At 31.9% G+C, this 21,589-nt stretch overlaps 1 protein-coding gene and 1 long non-coding RNA gene across 27 annotated transcripts in view; one reads left to right on the forward strand and one right to left on the reverse strand.

Moving 5' to 3' along the window:
- Positions 1 to 21,589, forward strand: part of LOC106874330 (uncharacterized) — a 902,231-nt gene that overhangs the window by 830,646 nt on the left and 49,996 nt on the right. The window lies entirely within an intron of this gene.
- Positions 464 to 17,653, reverse strand: LOC149137259 (uncharacterized). Its single transcript, XR_016240794.1, has 2 exons — positions 17,527 to 17,653; positions 464 to 854 (listed from the first exon to the last, which is right to left on the reverse strand). It is a non-coding gene; the product is annotated as an uncharacterized LOC149137259 (long non-coding RNA).

The following is a 21,589-nucleotide window of genomic DNA, read 5'->3' on the forward strand; positions in this document are numbered from 1 at the left end:
CTGGTGTAAAATCAGTAAATGATCCAAAATTCTGTGAGGAAATGAAAAATCAGTGCTTGACAAGTCCCTTGAGAAACTTATTCTGTACTGAGTCACAGACACTCTCTTATCACTTTCACCACCATTGGAAACCTGGAACCAATGACACTATTATTACCTAACAGTAATATAAAAAAGAAAAATTTTTAAATATATCAGTAAACTCACCTACTTCAGATCTCCAATTTTAAAAACAGTACTAAGGCAAGGGTAATTAACTTAGTGAGATAGAAAGAAAGCTGTCAGTGTTCAGTGATATTTTCTCAGATTTACTTTCAATATTTTTACGTACTATATTACACAGAGCAAACTTCGTGTTCTTTTTTTTTTTTCTGCTATATTTCAGAATGTTAAATATCAAAATCAAGGACTTCTTAATTATTATTATTACAATTATTATTATTATTATTATTATTATTATTATTATTATTAGTTCGTAGTTAGCATGGTTGCATCATTTCCTTTTTCAGTTTGTGCTTAATCCTCCTGCCACAGGTTGTTCTCAATTTGAAATTATTGGAGAAAGTCTAAAATGTTCTATTCCACTTCATCTTCTTCTTCATCTTATTTTTCTTCTTCTTCTTCTCTTCCTCCTCCTCCTCCAGTTTCTTTTCTTCTTCCTCCTCTGCCTCTTTCCTCTTCTTCTTCTTCTTCTTCTTCTTCTTCTTCTTCTTCTTCTTCTTCTTCTTCTTCTTCTTTTCCTTCTTTTTTCACTTTTTTTGTAATTCTTTCCTTCTTGGAATGAAAAGTATTGTGTGCACTTGAATCAGAAAAAGCATCTTTTATTCCATTAGATTTTTTTATCCTCAAAACTACTGTAAAATAAAAGTAAAAAAAAAGAAAAAGTGAAAATAAAATAGTAATGATTACTTTTGAGTAAGTATAAGGCCAGCTTTGCAGGTTTATTGCTCATAACTGTTTTACCAATATCAGAGGGAGGAGAATTAAGCCAGTCATGTGTAATTGGAATTCAGAACAGTATGACTTTCATGTAGATAGCAAACAATATCTTGAGTAGCATTTTACTATCTCAGCAAAATAATAATAAATAACAACAACAATAGTGATAATAATATTTTATTTGCCACTAGAACGATTGACGAGAGAACATTAAAAGGATGAATTAAAAGAATGGTGAGTATTTTCACAGAATTAATGACAAAAAAAAAACAGGAAACTAGGCACAGAAACAAAAGTATACAAAAGGAATGAACTGAGATATCCCTATAGAGGAGAGCTAACTGGGGCCAATCAAAGAACCACACAAATCTAGAATTACTTTGGCTACCAAGGACAAGTACACTCAATGGAAATTATTTAGAATAACTCATTTTAATTCAAGACAAAGTATTTTAGAGGTCAGAAAAACAAAACTGTATTAAGGATTTTTTTTAATAGCTTTTTTAAAGCTAGATTAAAATACTATGTTTCCTCACCTTGTCTCTGTCACTTTCATGAGATCATTTTAATATGTAACACTAGCCATTATTATGCATGTTTTCTGCTAATATGGTCCTTGAAAAGGTTCAGTGTACAAAATACAGGAAATCAAAATAAGATTTTAGAGTCAGTTCCAGCTTCTCATATACCAATTTCAATCTGAGTGAAAAAAAAAGCTTCCCTTAAGGAGCTAAATCTACTGTACAAAAACTTATCATCATATCTTTCTCTAACCCTCTCTCTCTTTGCTCAATGGCTTTATGCTTAATCAAATTAATCAATAATATATTCATATATATCTATTTTATTTCAGATAACCTTATTATTGTTTTATAACGATATATATATATATTCAAGATGATGAAATATTATTAAAAGATTGAATAATAGATCATTAATAGATGCATGATAGCATACGATCAGTGGCATAAAGGAAAAATATGACACGATACATTCATATTCATAAACACCTGCACACATACACACACTCACTCATGTATATATACATATATACATATACATACACACACACACATATATGTATGTGTGTGTGTGTGTGTGTGTGTATATATATATATATATATATATATATATATATATATATACAAGTAAGTGGACAAACAGAAAATTCATTTTCAATACATTTAGTAGGAGTAAAATATATTATCATTTTAAACAGCTTGATTTGGCTCCAAATTTCATATGCTTCTTACAGAAATCTTGCTTGCTATTTCAGAATGATTGTCAACTTGGCTCCCATCACCACCACCACCAGCACCAACATTGCCATCATTGTTGTTGTCATTGCCATCATCATTGTCACTGTCCTCATCATCATTTCCCTCCCCATCCTAGTATCATATCTAAGAGCACCATCATTTTCTCCCTAAGTTTGAATAACTATGCATCAAATAGCAATTTAATCTCTCTCTCTCTCTCTCTCTCTCTCTCTCTCTCTCATGTAAACACGTTCACAACAGTTCTTAATACTGATTCAGTTCCACAAAATCGAAACATTTCTGACTTTAAGAACTTCTGATGTGTACAAGCGTTTTACATATTTCCTCAGAACCAACCCACATAACCATCTCTGATTAAGTTGGAACACAAATTATATCACAACCAAATGAATGAAAGAGTCTCAAAATGGCCATTCATACTTCTAGAAAAAGCAGCCAAATCTCTTAGCATCTTCAGTAGGTTTAATAAGAATTCTGTAAATCTGTTGGTTGGCAGGACACCACTGATGATCTGGTCTTCTTGTAGATGATCAATGTGTGTCAATACTTTTCCTCCGTTGGTGATGGAGTGGTAACAGTAGTGATGAGGATGAAGAAGTAGTACAGAGTCAGGATGCTGTTCAGTAAATCCAGTAAGGTTTTTTTCAAGTTTGGCATTTGAAACAAAAAAGTAAAAGACCAACTGAATTAGTAGAAGATATTTTACTTTTTGACATCAATAATAGCTGGCTCATGACTACATTTCTTTATTTCTTTTAGCCATAATTATTGTGTCGAGTCAAAAGTTTTGCAATATTTTCGTAACTTATTCAGCAAGTATAGTAAAGTCTGTGTGTCACTGATGGGGTAAGAAAAATCACAGCACATACAAAGTTGCTGTCCCTCCCACCTGTACTTGCTGAAATAATTTCAATAATATAAGTTACTGATTAATGTTTTTTTTTTTCCTTCACTACATGATTATTTCTAGTTAACCGAGTAATGCTTTCTGTGTAAAAATATGCTAACACTAAACTAACTAGTTTAAATATTGACTACTTCTGGCCAAAAATGAAAGACTTAGTCATTTGCAGTTTTATTTACTAGAATTTCAGTATTTTAGGATTTGATTTAAAAGAAATTTGGCTGCCATTGTAGCATGTTGAGGAACCATGTAGAGACATCCTTATTGGCTAGCCACTCAGAATGTTAGTATAATAACTTATGACACTATTAGTAAAATAACATTGCAGATGCAGGCAATGCTGAGAAGGTAAGTTTTCTTTGCAATGACAAAGTTTCAGGTTTGATCCTACTGTTTGGCATCTTGAATATTTGTCTTTAGCATAGCCTTTTACTCACAAGGCTTGTAAGTAAAATTTGGTAGATGGAAACCATGTAGAAGCCTATGGACAGACTGTACTTATATCAATAGACCAACCTTAACACATAGTGTATAACACTGGTTACATTTGAGAGTTACATTAAAGGTACATGTGTCTGTCTAATACTCAGTCACTTTGAAGTTAATTTGATGAATCAAACATCTAATTATCAAATAACTGAATGCAATTGTTACCTACAGAAGACCCATCAATAATAATGAGTCACATTGCAAGAGTACGAACATCTCACAATGTTAGTAAGGTAACATGTAACATGTGATACTGTTTACCTAGTAACACTATTGGTGTGGTAACATAAAACACAGTCAATGTAAAGATATGTGACACTGGTAAGGTAGTAATATGTGACACTGTTAGTGTAGTAACATATAAAAACAGGTAGCATGTGACCTGTAACACTTATAACCTAGTACACTATCTTATTGAACAGAAAACAAGTGAAATAATTTACAAAAGTTAAAATAATTTTATGAATGATGCCTCTTCTCCAACAATACCATCATCTCCCCTACCACCACTGTTATCATCATCATCAACACTACATCCATCATCCTGATCTTCATTATCATGATCATCACTAACACTATCAGCCTAACATGGTCTATGGTTTACACAAAGTCTGCAATAACTTGGATTTAGAAACAAGATTAGAGAATTAGTTGGAAATCATATTTATGCCTTGATTTCAATTTAAGCTAAATCCTTTTTATTGCTAGTCAATCTGATATCTGTGATAAACAGCTGATTCTAAACATTACACAATTACAATTTACAACAGAAGTATTTTATAATTCAATCGTATTTTCTTTTTCTTTCCAATAATATTTCAACATCTTGTCTTATTTTTCTTAAATTTCTTGGTAAATTCTATGAACTCATCACCATTTTACTAATGATTTTCAGTAGTTTTGATTGCTATTCTGCTAATCTCAATGTCTTCATCTATAGAGAAGTAGTAAGTAGATTATTTGCAATTCTCTTTTATAATATGCTACTTAAATAAATGACCATTTTTTCTTTTACAAAAGAGAAATATGTTCAAATAATGTTGGGACAACACTTTTACAATTTAGAGTGTACAGATATTTTGGAGATTTGATTAGTGATTCTGAAAATCAACATTGAGTTTTTGATTTATTTATTAAATATATATATAAATTAAAATATATGATTTAAATTAAAAATAAAAAGCAATGTTTTGTATAATCTTTTTCAGTTTATTGTCTATTATGCATAGTAAGGAAATACAATTAATATACTGTAACTTGAAAATGATTTAAATATCACTTCATTACATGCTTAATACTTCAAGTGAACTTCTTTTATTTTATTTCTTTAATCTTTCCTTTACTAGCTTCAGTCATTTGATTGCAGCTTACTGGGGCACCATTTTAAAGGAATTTAGTCAATTATTATGACCCTAGTACTTTGTTTGGCATTTAATTTCCTTGTTCTTGTAAGATATAAAGTACAATGTAGACATGGAAAAATAAGAGTAGATAGATCAATCAGACAATGATACTCCTGTGAATTCCTGTTCATGTGTGTTCAAACACAATATTGATATAAACAGTATTAGTCAACACAAGACTAGAGTATAAGACATTTACCCTCCAAAAGAAAGAAGAAAAATAAACCACACTGGTGAGATCAAATCAACAATCCCATGGTTGTGGAGGGAACTTCTTAACCATACAACAATGCTTACACTCTCTAACCTTTATATTGTGTAGATGCCTTATATAGTAATGATATTTCAGTTTATAGCAAAGTCAAGATATAAGATTTTTTTATATAGTCACAGTTGCTATTTATTTCTAATACACTGATTCTGTTCATTCTCTACATTTGGAAACTGAATGTAAAGAACGGTTTCTGCCATTTTTCTTTTGGTTTTTCTTCTTTTTCACTAATACATATCATTATCCAAACTACTTTAAACATTCTTTTCTTCTTTTACCTGGCATTCTTTCTGTGAATTAATCATGTGTATGTAAGGTATGCTATTTTACAGGTGCCTTATCATGCAGCAACAAGTTTTATTAATGTAAGGTAAATCATGACTTTGAAAGAGCCTAATGAGCAACAACTCTTGATTATTACATTATATTCTATTATGGAAGGTCAAGGAGGTAATTTTAGAAAGTCTACTTGGTGTTTAATTATTTTCAAGCTTCATTATTAAAGAAATGATTAGCAAACAACAGAGAACAATAGAGATAAACAATATTCAATCAGTTGATCTTTACACAAAACATCTTCAAGTTGTAACTTGAGAGAATGCAAATATTATTTGTGTAAAATGAAGGCCATATCAAGGAACCAATGAATAATTTTAGTTTCAAATATAATTCTAGGTTCAGTAACTGTTTGTAATTTTTAAATAATAATCTTTGATTTTGTTATATTTAATTTTTGTGCTGGATGTAAATGGGAATATTTTATTATTTAAACTCATTTCTTCAGAATAATTTTCTTGCTGACCTTTATTTAGTCAGTTATTTAAAGCAGACTCATAGCCTTTGCTCTTCTGAAATATAGTATGTTGCTGTTGTTGTCCTTGTTTTCATGTCTGTGGTTAATATATTGAAATATCTCTTCAAAATATCTATGTATATTGGTGTGTCTGTTTTGGAATTAGTGATGTAGCACCCTCAAATATAAACACTTCACGCATTTAAAGAGAGCCACTTGAAAAAAATAAAGATGGCAAAAATGATAGTAATTAAATATTACACTTTAATGCAACTGAAGGAGTAGAATGGCTCTGGTAGTAAAATGCATAATGGATGATTGACTGAAAAATTAACCAAAGCTTTTGAAAGAAATTTAAATTTTCCATAAGTTGTTCCTGAGAGCAATTTTGCTTTTCTAAAATATTTTCATGTGCATATTCACCCATATACACTATACATGTATGTACATATATATGTGCATGTATGTAAGTGTGTGTATGTGTGTGTGTATGTGTGTGTGTGTGTGTGTGTGTGTGTGTGTGTGTGTGTGTGTGTACGCACATGCGTGTGTGTGTGTGTATAGCATTTTTATGAATACTAATGTGTAATAAAAAGTACTGACTTCTTTAATAAGAACTTGGCTTTATTCATAACTCGGAACATATAAGCTAATTTGATGCTAGGACATTGTACACATAGTTATTTAATCTTCTAGTTCTTCTTGTTCCTTCAATTCCTCTCCTCCTTTTAGGTGACTTGTAACAATGGATATGCATGTGGTTATAGAAATCAAACACCAACAGCATCTTTTGATGAGAGTAGTGCAGTTTGCACACCAGTTGTTCTGGTCATACTGAACAAAGTACATCTGTCTGGCATTTTTATGGCTTAGTCAGAAAAGGAAGGATAATGCTCATGATATTTCCTCAACTGTCTGAGATTGGTGAGAAGAAATTATCCTCTTGACCTAAATTTTTGCAGCATAGTGAACTCCACCAAAGGTATACAAGTGTGAGGCTGTGCTGTTAAACAGATTAACTGCTATCACTTAACCTCATCTTAGAAAATCTTTTTTTGCCCCAGCAACTGATATTATCAGACCACTGAAACTGGGCTTTGAATATTGTTGCTTTGTTACTCAGTGCTGTGTGGTTCTATGTAGGACCTCCAAGTCAATCATATGATCTCATAAACATCTACATTTGTAAATTACTATTTTTAAATCTCCCAAAGTGAGATATTCAGCAACAGTATTTTGTAGTAAAGATTGTTTGCCAACATAACATAGCAGTCCTGGTTTAGGACGAATGTTGCTGTAATTTAGCCCCTGGAGACATTATCTCCAGCTGGTTATACATCACGATCTGTGTACTTATATTTTCGAACAAGGGAATCTAGCACCCCAACTCAACTCAAAACAATATCTGTGTTTCTACATTTGTGACTGCTGAAAGTATGCACAAAATTATTCATTACCCCAGTTGCTTGATGTTTTTATTTTATTTCTACGACAACTATCTATCTAGGAGGAATTTAAAGTAGAAATTTATTCATTAATATTCACAATTAAAGATCAAATTTTATATCATATCTTCAATTTTATGTTTATGTATCATCTCCAATTTTGTAAATTTAACACTTTACTCTGTATATTTCAGTCACTCTGATAATTCTGATAATTTGCATTTTCTCATTCAGTCATAAATATATTTCAATGGCTATTTCATTGGCTGATATTTCATTGTTAATTTTAAAAAATCAGATTCTGAGAAAACTAGTAGTGATCAAACATCATTTAGTTCATCTCTCCATGGCATTCAAACTTATCTAAATTTGTGAATTTTTCATTAAATTCAGAAAGATGTTGTTCTTATATAAGCTTCAGTTTCTTATCAGAAAAATCTCACAGTGTATACTAATTAGAAATTGTATACTAGACATTATTTCCCTGATATTTTTTTCATATATCCAACAACAGCAGTGCTTGATGAATTTAAATTCTTACTAAATGCTTTCAAAATTATGTTTTTTTTTAAAATCAAACGTTAGATATAGAGGAATTTCTGAAAATTTGATTTTACTAATTGTCTAAAGAAAGTTCTCATTTGTTTATTTGTCTAAAAATATTAGTCATACATCACTATGATGGACACTGTGATAGTAAATCTGTTTCATATGTTTGGTGTGATCCAGAAGGCAAGACAGTAGTACATATGCTATACAATTAAGCTTCAGATTAAGAAGCATGAAAGGCATGGTGTTTTAAATGAAAAATCATGTATACAAACATCTCTTCAGCAAAGAGTTCATTTGCCATCACTTATATAAATGGTTGAATATAGAACCTAATGGGTTAGATTAATAATCACATGATACAATTGTTTGCTTTCTATCTCTTTATATAGTGTCAAATTAGTTAAAGAATTTTTCACCTGTGAATCATAAGACATAAAGATATGTCATTTATTGCAGTGATATTTTTACACGTTATTCTGAAAATGCATAATATGTGTGTGTGCATGTGTGTGTGCATCCATGTGTTTGTATGTATGTGTGTAAATGTATATACATATATACACACACATACATACACACACACATACATGCATACATACATATAAACACACACATTTATATACACATATATGTGCATTTATATGTATATATGTAACTGTATACCCGCATATGTATGAGTATGTATACCGTATGTATGTATCAATTAAATATGTAAATAATACTTTATGCTATCTCCAAATAATCTATTTGTAAATTATATACACATTCCTTGTATGAACTAATTGTTGGTGACCATTAATTTCCTGAATTGCTGAAAGGTATGTGAAGTTGTCTTATGTTTATCATTCATGGCAGGATTCTTATATCTTTTTTATTTATAACAAACTTTACAGCATTCTTTCATTAAATCCACTTCATGTTTTCTTATGTAATTTTCATATTCATTTTTGCTTGTAAATGTCCTCAATTTATATTCCATACTATTAAGAATTTTAAAATATTTTTGTCAAACGAAAAAAAAAAAATGAAAAAGAAATTGTAAACCGAACTGAAGCATGGAAAAAAACTTTATGACATATATTTTGATAAAATATCAAGCATGTGCAAATATTACTGTAATATTTTTGAATTACTTAAATGCCATTTATTCCATTAAATAATATGATCTGAAGAAATAATAAAGATGGTAATTATATTTAGATAGCCATAATATAAAACTAGAATTAAGTAGTAAATATATTCTGCTAACTAATTCTATTTGGTATAAATAAAATTAACAATTTCTTTTGGAAGAATTTCCATTAAAACATAATTTAGCATAGCAAATTTCTTTCTTTATCACAAGCACCTTTTATGCAAAATTATTGCACCATTTTTTTCCTTTGCATTTTATAAAATATGACAACAGTCTTAGTCTTTCAAGAGATGTAAATTTATAAATTTAACAATAATTTGTGACTGATTATGAAATTAGTTTAATATTTTATATTTATGAAAGTTTGTTGTTATGTGTGTGTATGGTTATATGAACTAAATAATATTTAAATTAAATTAAACTATCAAATAATAATAATAATAATAAAATGATAACAATAATAATAATAATAATAATGATAATAATAAATTGAAAATAATATTTCGTTAAATAGGTGGAACTAAATTATATTGATAATATTACAAGTCAATTCATTATGTATTATCATATGATATTTTTGCATTTATTGCTTCTTTCTGACAAAGCTTGCATTTAACCATTTGACATTTTCACCATTTGATCATCTCATTCTTTCTAATTATTGGTCATATTTTCATTACAGAAATTAATTTATATAATCTAATTTATATGTTCTGACATAGAATATAAATGTCAATTATTTAAATTAAATAACCTAAATCAGTTTCATTAATGAATTATTACTACATTTGTGGATTAATTATATATTTCAATGGCAATATAGTCAGAAAATTGATATTTTGATTAAAATACATGTAGTATACCTCTACCTAAAGCAATAAAATGGCCTCATTGCACACTCACAAACACATGTACTTAAATGGTTATAAAGAACTAATGAGGGGAAAGTAGATACTTAATTGTAAACATATAAGAGATTTACTATTTATTTTATAGCCACATGCTCAAACAACAATATACATCTGTCTGTCTATCTATTTATCTTTTTCTTTCTCTCTCTCTCTCTCTCTCTCTCTCTCTCTCTCTCTATATATATATATATATATATATATATATATATAGAGAGAGAGAGAGAGAGAGAGAGAGAGAGAGAAAGAGAGAGAGAGAGAGAGAGATAGAGATGGGGAGCTTTCATCAGGGTGATTCAAACTAATAGGTACGTGCTCTGACTGCTCAAATAGGTATGCCACTAAAATTCCAGTTTGAACTGCAGTTGAAGGTGTGATTTTAGGACTCCCTTATCCAAAGCACCTAAAAGTGGGTTCCCCTTGAGTTGGTAGTTACAGTTTAAAATAGAAAAGAAAAGGCAAACAAATTGGCAAGACTTGATAAGGACATTTAATTTAGCTACATAATAAAGATTCGGATAATCTCTGACAACTGTTTCTAGAATATCCCAGCTATTGGAACATCATGTTAAATGAAGATTCCATATGCTAAGTATGCCGTAATCGAAGAGAGATAGGTTAAACATAGGTGACAGTGAAAGAAAGTTCCTCATCAATGATAGTTACTGTGGTTCATTACATCTACACAGGGAGGAGAAATCCAGTTAAATCCAATTAGATTGGGTATTCTTTAGGCAAATCCAAGGTCAGAGAGAATGGTTAAATAGTAATCCATAGTGAGGAAATACATACATACATATATATATATATATATATATATATATATATATATATATAATAACCAACCGAAATTGCAAAGGTAATTTGGATCTCGACTGAAGAGAGAAAACTTTGAATGACCTGTTCGCGTTTTCTTTGTATCGTCTATCTGGATGTTTTGTCCCTTTCTTGTATCACCTAACTGTCTTGATGTTTTGCGTTCTTGTCCCATTCTGTATTACTTATATATATATATACAGAGAGAGAGAGATGGATAGAGCATCATCATCATCATGGTTTAACATCCATCTTCCATGCATGCATGGGTAGGACAGTTGACAGGAGCCAGCCAGGTGGAAACTCTACCCAAGGCTATTGTGTCTGTTTTGGCAGGGATTTTATGGCTGGAAGCCTAACACTCCTAACACTCCTTCAAACAGTAGAAAATGCATCTGGACTGATGCATTGCTTCAAATGGAGAATACTTTGAAGGCGATAAAAGTGTAAACATGTAAAACTAAGCGAATAAAATAATATTGCAAATTTCCAGTTGCTTTTGCGTACCCCCCACCTTGTATATTTAATCATAATAGACAGGTACCAATCAACAACTATAAAATTTTCCAGTCAAATCCTTTGTGCCTTTCTCTGTCAGTTACTCCCTATACTATATTCAGCCCTTTCTCTGTCAGTTACTCCCTCAGCTATATGTATTTTATAATTTACTTCCTTATTCACATAATGAAATATACATTACAGATTACATAATCTCCATATAGCAAAGCCCATGTCTATCTTTAAAAGTACTATATCAAAGCCTGAGCTATCTTAAAAATGCCATTTTTAAAATAGCACATGTATGCCTGCAGACATGCATATGTATTGCCACGGTAAGATGAATTCTTTAAATATTTAATCAACTTCATTAAAGATAGTTCTGAATGCGTAGATATTCTGATAATTACTTAAGAGAAATTTTGATTAGTAAGATATTGGACTCATATTTCTTACACTTAGTTAAGGTATGATAAATGGCAAGTAATATAAAATCTTCAAGTATTTGGAAGAATATAGCAGCATGGGATTGTTTGAATGATTTCTAATGAAATGAAAACAATCTCAAATTTTACACTTCTATAATTTTTCTTGTGATTTATAAGCAAAATTTTTTAGAACCCATATAAATTTTGTTTATTGTTCTATCCCTAACAATATAAATACCATAGAATATAAAAATCATATACAACTGATATGTAATTTTAAAATAATATCACATACAGATCAATGATATAGCAATTAAGATATACTCTAAAATGTGTTTCAGTCTTAGATGAAATGTAGAATTGACTCTTATTTCCTTTTCCTTTCATTTTGCATTGGGCATGATAACAGTCATGCCATAATTATAGAATTTGTGTACCATTGTTCCATCCTTTCAAAGTTAATAACACTTAGGGTTACTTCTCCATCTCATTATCGTTTATTTAATGGAAGAAACGTATTCAACTTTGCAATTAATTCTTACAATAATTTCTATACAAAAGTGAACCAGTCTATGCAATCATGAACCATTTTGTGTATAGCAGTTCAAGAAATCTATTTAAACATTTTATTTGCAAAGCATCCGTTTGTTATAATTATCATTTTTACTAAATCATAATTATAATGAATGACTGAAGATAGGTTGTAAGCTAAACATAATTATAAATGTTTGAGATTAAGTTCACTAATAAACAAATAAGAAATGAAATATAAATTTTTATTTAGTTCAGTTGATACTGCTGAATTTTTCTATATCTTTTTAGACCCTTCCCTTAATTTAGACATACTAAATTAGTAAATGAATGTCAACATAAAACTAATAAGTATGAAAAACAAGTAATTTCTAGATATATCCACAAAATGTTTAATTCATAAACGTGGGTTCACTGATTAGAGTTATTAACTAATGGAATGCTTCTGTAGAACTTTTTGTTAGTGAAGATTTATGTTATTAGATTTAAGATCTTTTTTAGAGTATGCAACTTCATTATGATTATCTTTTAAATGCCTCAATTCCAGTCCAAATTTAATTGTGTGTGTTTGTGTGTGTGTGTGTGTGTGTATGTGTGTGTGTGTGTGTGTGTGTGTACATATATATTCCAACCCATGCTAACATGGAAGACAGGTATTAAATGATGATGATAATGATATCATATGATATATATATATGCCCTGGAGGCTCTTCAGAGGTAGTGGACAATTTCTGCTACCTTAGGGACCTAATTAGTGGTGGGGGAGGATGTGCAGAAAGTGTAATCTCTAGAATAAGAATAGGATGGAGAAAGTCTGGCAAATCTGGAATATCTTATGACAACTTAGCTGCCTCTACACAGTTGCAAGACCTTCTAGAAATAGCAACCATATTTCCCTTAAATCAGTATTGTTTGTCTTGATAAGAAGGACACATAGAAGAATGTAATTCTAGATGCATTATGTCTCAAAAAAGAAAAAGGAAACAGAACGGTATTGTCACAGCTGGTATGCCTTAAACCATAGTTCTGCTGGATCAGGAATGACCTGAGGCTGAACAATACCAATAACTTAAATACTATTCTTTTCTACTCTAGGCACAAGGCCCAAAAGTTTTGGGGAGGGGACCAGTCGATTAGATTGACCCCGGTATGCAACTGGTACTTAATTTATCGACCCTGAAAGGATGAAATACAAAGTCGACCTCGGCGGAATTTGAACTCAGAACGTATAGGCGAAATACCACTAAGCATTTCGTCCGGCATGCTAACATTTCTTCCAGCTTGCTGCCTTGTAACTTAAATACTATTGACAAGCCAATGAATGAACTTATATGTGGTCGTTTGACCAGCTAAGAAACTCCAGCCAAACCACCTTCAACTATAACTTGCTGACTTCTTTTTTTTCAGAAGTAAAATACATCAGATAATGTAATCTTAGACACATTAGGCTTGAATAGATGATATAATAGTCACGGCTGGACTATAATGCCTTTAATTATAGATCTTATGGAACAAGGAAATATATTCTCAGATCAACAAGTTCCAACTGATCTTTGTAATGTTGAGAAATTCAAAGAAATTATTATCCTGTTGCCAACTTATAGTACCAGAAAATATTTTTGATCAGACAGCTGTATCTCACCTTAAATATTTTTTGATCAAATAGCTGTATCTCACCTGAATTTAACTATTATTCTTTTTTATTAAGTTAGAACTATTTTCACTTCATAAGACACACTATAAATTAGTCGTCGTCGTCGTCGTTTAACATCCGCTTTCCATGCTAGCATGGGTTAAATTTACAAAATGTTCTCAATGAGAAAATATGATATAGCTATGTTTTAATTCTTTGATTTGATTTTCCTACATAAATTTCAATTCTTTTAAATATTGTTCCAACAACAATATTGATCTAACAACAATATTACATATTTATCCAACAAATTTATTCCAAACAATAAATATTTTTTATCATATAATAAACAAATATAAACTTTTATATGAGGTTGGTTTAGAGTTAGGGTGAAAAAAAGATCTTTGCATTAATATTATTCGTATTTTATTTTCTATTTTTGAAATTTCAGAGAAAACAAGTGCGATTGTCATATGGTGTATGGATTCCTGATTTCTATTAATCATGTACAGGCTTATTGTACATGCTCTTGTGTGATAAAATAGGAGATTATTTAAAAAATTTTATGGCCATTAATTATGTTCATATTCAGAGATAGAATAAGCTAATTAATAGGTTTTTCTACACATGTAGAGTAGTATTTAATTATATGCATGTAGGGTGGGTAAAATTCTCAAGATTCATGGACGAGTTCTCTAAGTACATTCTCCACAGTTCTTTTCAATGGCTGATAATACTTTACTGGCAGACTCAACTAAGGTAATTTTATTTATATATATAGTAGGCGTAGGAGTGGTTGTGTGGTAAGTAGCTTGCTTACAAACCACATGGTTCCAGGTTCAGTCCCACTGCGGAACACCTTGAGCAAGTGTCTTCTACTATAGCCTCAGGCCAACCAAAGCCTTGTGAGAGGATTTGGTAGACAGAAACTGAAAGAATCCCATCGTATATATGTATATGTATGTGTGTGTATATTTTTGTGTGTCTGCATTTGTCAATGCCAGTGCCCTCTGATTGGCTCTTGTCTTGGTGACACATAAAAGGCACCCACTACACACTTGGAGTGGTTGGTATTAGGAAGGGCATCCACATATAGAAACATTGCCGTATCAGATTGGAGCCTCAGTCAAACCATCCAACCAATGCTAAGATAAGATGGAAAGTGGATATTAAACGATGATGATGATTATGATGATAGCCATGACTGCTGAGGACATGCATAAGCTCGAAAGGAATGAAGCCAGTATGCTTCGATGGATGTGTAATGTCAGTGTGCATACTCGACAGGATATAAGTACCTTAAGAGAAAAGTTGGACCTAAGACGCATCAGTTGTGATGCACAAGAGAGATGATTGCACTGGTATGGTCATTTGGTGAGAATGAACGAGGATAGCTGTGTGAAAAAGTGCCACAGTCTTGCAGTTGAGGGTACCTGTGGAAGAGGAAGACCTGGGATGAGGTGGTGAAGCACGACCTTTGAACATTAGGCCTCACTGAAACAATGACTTGTGACCAAGACCTTTGGAAATATGCTGTGCGTGAGAAGACCCAGCAAGACAAGTGAGACCATAACCCGTGGCCTTTACCAGGGGTATAGCCAGCCCACTTATGCGTACCTTTCCTTCTTTGGACACTAAACCGTGCTTGTGAAGACCTGTTGAGGCAAGTGAAATCAAAATCAAAAATTGAACCAAATTCGTTGACCGGCGCCCATGCCAACCTTCCTTCATTGGACACTAAACTCAACTTGCGAAGACCTGTTGGGGCATGTGAGATCGAAACTGAACCAAATTCGATGACTGGCACCCATGCTAGTGGAGTGCTAACAGCATCATCCGAGCAAGGTCACTGCCAGAGCAGCGGTCTTGCTTCTGTGATGGTGGCATGTAAAAAGCACCATTTGAGCGCAATCGTTTCCAGCTTCGCCTTACTGGCACTCGTGCTGGTGGCATGTGAACAACACATTGGACTGAAAACTGTGAAGGTGGCATGTAAAAAACACCATTTGTGCGTGGCCGTTGCCAGTACCGCTGGACTGACCCTCATGCCGGTGGCACATAAAAAGCACCCACTACACTCTCAGAGTGGTTGGCGTTAGGAAGGGCATCCAGCTGTAGAAACTCTGCCAGATCAGATTGGAGCTTGGTGTAGCTATCTGGTTCGCCAGTCCCCAGTTAAATTGTCCAACCCATACTAGCATGGAAAGCGAACGTTAAATGATGATGATGATGATGATGATATATATTTATTTTTCTGTAGTTTCAGCTCAGAGCTGAGGCCATGTTGATGCACCGCCGTTAAACATATATATTACGGAGATGTACTTGCATAGCAAGTGACCAGATCTGAGATCGTGTGCTGGAACGAAAACAATTGCAGCATGGAAGATGTTTATAAGCGATTTAAGAAACACACAGAAACTGTTAGATTCACTTCAACATTTAAATTTAATTTGCCAAAATATTTTCGTGGCTTTGAGACCGCAACCTGTACACTGACTAAATTCAGAGATGCAGCACAGAATTTTGTCAGTGAATGGGTCGCGGTCTCAAAGCGACAAAATATTTTGGCAAATTAAATTCAAATGTTGAAGTGAATCTGACGGCTTTTGTGTGTTTCTTAAATGGCTTATAAAAACCTTCCCCGCTGCAATTGTTATATATATATAATAATAATATTAGGGATGTGACAGTAGATTTTCATCGATAGCCAGTCTATGAGGTTACCCTAGGTTTCATGTCCATAAAGCACTTAGCTTGACAGCATAGATATATAGAATAAAGTTTATGTTCAGTTAAATGAAGGAAAGAAAATAGAGAGTTAAGATAATTATTATTTATTATTAAATAATTTGTAATCTTTCCTTCTTATAGCCATTTCCATTAGTAGTAGTAAATGGGTAAATTACAAATTTATGCTTTAAATTTGCATTTATATGTTATGAGCATAATTTCATCGAAGAAAGATATACATTAAAATATATATATACATAAACATACATGTGTGCATGTGTATGTGTGTGTATGTGTATTTTACCGACACGGAAGTAAATTTTGAATGTAGTATAGCTGTGAAGACATCAGAGAAAGATTGGTTGTGTATATATATACATGCATGGGTGTGTGTGTGTGTGTGTGTGTGTGTATACACACCATATATGTGTATGCATACGTGTTACCGATTGCTTGTATTGACATCACATGGTAGTTGTCATATAAAAAGTGTCCTTCATTACCAATCTACCGTGAAATTAGGTGTGGCTATGAAGAAATATTACTTTGCTTGGAAACAGGTAAGGGTTGGAAACAGGTGAGGGTTGGAAACAAGAAAGGCATCCAGCTGTAGAGAATCTGCCTCAAGAAAATTCTGTCTGACCCATGCAAGCATAGAAAAGTGAACATTAAAACAATAATGATGATGATAATGATGGTATATATAAATTCAAGCAAGCTCAACTCAAAGACAATTATATTAACAAGAACATAAATATATTCACACACAATACAAAGTAGACTTCCTCTTTGGTGCCTTTGCAGAGACCATTCTGTTGCAACCATTGAAGTCAAGTTCCTGATCTGAGAATAACTTCTTTCCATTAACTGGGGGTGGGGGCTGAAAAAGGGCTTGTGTGTGTTTGAGACAGAGAGAGTCATACACAAGCTAGTCTACATAGTCTACAGAATCTAAAACCGACAAAAATTATTAGTTTCTCCACAGGAACAAAATTATAATGCAATTAGTTTGTATATATTATGCACAAACTCTTTGTATTTGCACTCGGAACTTAAAGGGCTGAACGAAAAGCTGCTACGCATTTTGTGTAACACGCGAACGATTTCTACTAGATCACAACTTCAAGTATAGAAATGTAAACAGTGCAAGTCAGGGTTAATACGTTCTAAAATAAGGGATATAACTCTGTTTACCTTATTATAAACTATAAAATATATCGCTCACTTCTCATATATTTATGTAAACACATACGCACAGACATGCACGCATATATACTTTCACATGAATATATTCTTGTATAACTTTAATATTACACACACACACACACAGAAACATACATGTACAGATATGTAAATATTAAGCACCACTGTACACATAGCAAAATAAACACGCACGAGAAGAGTTCACAATGATTTAGTAGAGACTAGGGGAGGTGTTTTAGAGATACTAATAAAGTAAACAATTTGCTGCTAAGATGTATGAATTACATGGTTCTTTGAAAAGAAACTTTCAAGAAATTAATTATTAAGTGATACGAAGGAATAGCTTAGAAAATAAGATTATTATTGTATTAAATAGACCATTTGACAGCTGAAACAACAATGGGTTTCATAATAAATAAAGTATAATAAAAAGGTTCGTTCGATATTTAAGCCAAACGAAAAACAAAATAAAAGTCCTATAAATCATGAAGCTTTGCATTAAATAATTATCAATTTCTAAGGAGTCTTCATATTTTTAACGGGCAATTAATATATAAGAATTTTAACATTGATATAATACAAATATTTGCCAGTTGGAAAATTTCTGTGTCTAAAGAAGTTGCATGACGTGAGAAGTTTGTTGTAAGACCAAAACTTACGTTCCTTCATTTTATGCCAATTTTTCCGTTTGCGTGTGTTGGACGAATTAGTTACCCCGAGTACTGTTTGACAGCTAGATACCATTTCTGACGCTAAATCTTACCCGTTTTTCAAGTATGAGATCCGTTATTCCATGCAACTAAGAAGGCATAAACTTACTAGACAATTTGTTGACAAGAGAAACGGACAACAATATCAACCTCTACAGTATATAAATGATTGTAATTATAAATGGACATAGGCGCTAGCGTGGCTGTGTGGTAAGAAGCTTGCTTCCCTAGCAGAGTTCAGTCCCACTGCGTGACACCTTGGGCAAGTGTCTTCTACTATAGGCTCGGGTCGACCAAAGCTTTGTGAGTGAATTTAGTAGACAGAAACTGAAAGAAGCCCATGGTATATGTATGTATGTATGTATATGCTTGTGTGACTGTGTCTAACCCCCACTACCACCATCACCGCTTGACAACCGATGCTGGTGTGTTTACGTCCCCGTAACTTAGCGGTTCGGCAAAAAGGCACTGATAGAATAAGTACTAAGCTTACAAAGATTAAGTCCTGGAGTTGATTTGTTCGACTAAATGCAGTGCTCCAGCATGGCTGCAGTCAAATAAAACAAATAAAAGAATACCACACACACACACAAAATACTTATAGCCATATAGTTTAGAAGTTTGTGGTATCTTTGGCAAATGTCATTTCATTTGCTATGAGCCCTGGGAAAATGCCATATTGGTTGCCAGGAGACTAAAGAGGCCTGCCCACAACTACATATATACATACACCTTCACACACACACCCATGTATACACACAAATATATATCTATAAAAGTCTGTGCACAGAGTATACTCTTGCATGCACAAAAAGTATAGCAGATAAACACAAATATATATATGATATTCACATGAAGATATTTGCACCTTTAAGATAAATAATTTAAAGGCAATTATAAGTATAGGAGTAAGTAGATAAAGTCATACTGTAGAACATCAATTAGTGATATCAAAGAGTGAGTCAAAGCCACAGTGATTTGCTGTGCAGCATAAATGCTATGTTATTAGGTCCAGTGATTAGGTGATGAGCAGCATTGACTCAGAAAGATTATCAGAGTCATAAACTGTGTACATTGATTATATTCTGAAGATAATGACTTCAAAGAGGAGTAAGGTGAGGTAGTAGATGTCTTCAAGACAGTTATGAAGCAGTTGTTGTTTAGCTCCAAATCAGCCCTGACCAGTCAGATGTATGGTCGAAGTTATTCTAATCATAGCCATTCTATCTCTTTCCTATGTACAAGCTTTTAAATATTATAGTTTTGTTCCCATTTTTATACATACCTTCTATATCAATCCCACTTCAGAAATTTTATAAACAAACATTAATCAAACTCTACCTCCATAATACAGGAAGTTTAAAATCCCTATATACTAATTAAATTGCTTATAAAATAATGAACACCTTGAGAGAAACATATAAACATACAACCTTTACTCAAATATTTTTGTGAACATCAAAGCACCAGAGAAATAATTTTCTATACTAACAAAGCCTTAACATACCTAACTAATAACCTTAAATATCATCAAAGTAAAGACAGGACCAATGTAAACTAACTACCTACTTACATCCTTTTGAAATAAAAGATGACACACCCAATTACTAAAGGCTTAAGTACCGGACTCCCATAATACCAAAAATGACAAAAATATTGTCGCACTTTGTGCCTACTAAACAGAAGAAAAATACCTGCAGGTTTGTTTACAAAGTTCTACATGCATGGATAAATACTAGACAATAACATAACACTAAATTTAATCAATTAAAATTTTTTCAAGATATATTTCCATAACAACCAGCCATAAAAACCTAATTCCCATCCCACTCAAACCCACATACCCAAAGATGATTTTTAACTCAACAGAGACAATATAAAAGCAAGACTAACTGTAATGCATCAGTCTTTCAGTGACTTAGCTGACCAAAACATTGAAGTCACAATCAACAACATTTTTTGTTTAAGAAATAAATGTGTGTGTGTGTGTGTGTGTTAGCCAAAACTTCAGAGTCACTATTAACACTATTCTTGTTTAAGAATAATAAATTTGGTACTCTACAAAAGTACTGAGTAACCCCTCAGATTAATGTAGAATTATCTTTTTTAGTATAATATTAAAACTAAACATTTGAAGTGGTAAGCCCACAGACTCATTAGCATGCTGGACTAAATGCTTAGTGGTATTTTGCTCATCACTACGTTCTGAGTTTAAATTCTGCCAAGGTCAACTTTACCTTTCATTCTTTCAGGGTTGATCAATTAAGTACCAGTTTGAACATTGGGATCAATGTAATCGACACATCTCCCACCCCCAAATAGTTGTCCTTGTGGCAAAATTTGAAACCGTATTACAACTAAACATAAAAACAAACATTAAGTTATATGTGTATGTATACATATATATATACATAAATACATATATATATATTTATATACGTATATATGTATATATATATATATATATATATATATATATATATATATATATATATATATATATATATATATATATATATGTATGTATGTATATATGTATGTATATATATATATATATATACACACATCATTAGGTTTACATGAGCAGACACAAATCATATGTATATATGCACACAAGCATTCATGTATGCACATACTCAGAATTAATTAGTCACTGGTGATAATATTTATATTATGTACTCCAACACAAGAACACAAATGTATATTTATTTTACACATTTTCGTGAAAATATAATTATGTTTTTTGTATAAACAAGATTAAAAAATTAATTATTTGTATTTTCATTCCATTACTTTCCACCAGTTTCAACAATTTTTTTATCACATATTGATTTTAACTGTTACTACTACTTCTCTCACAGCTACGTTATTATTTCTATTTTAGAGTTAGGGTTACCCCAAAAGTAGATATCCTATAG

The sequence above is a fragment of the Octopus bimaculoides genome, chromosome 2 (genome assembly GCF_046866305.1).
Source record: "Octopus bimaculoides isolate indiv1 chromosome 2, ASM4686630v1, whole genome shotgun sequence".
NCBI lineage: Eukaryota > Metazoa > Mollusca > Cephalopoda > Octopoda > Octopodidae > Octopus > Octopus bimaculoides.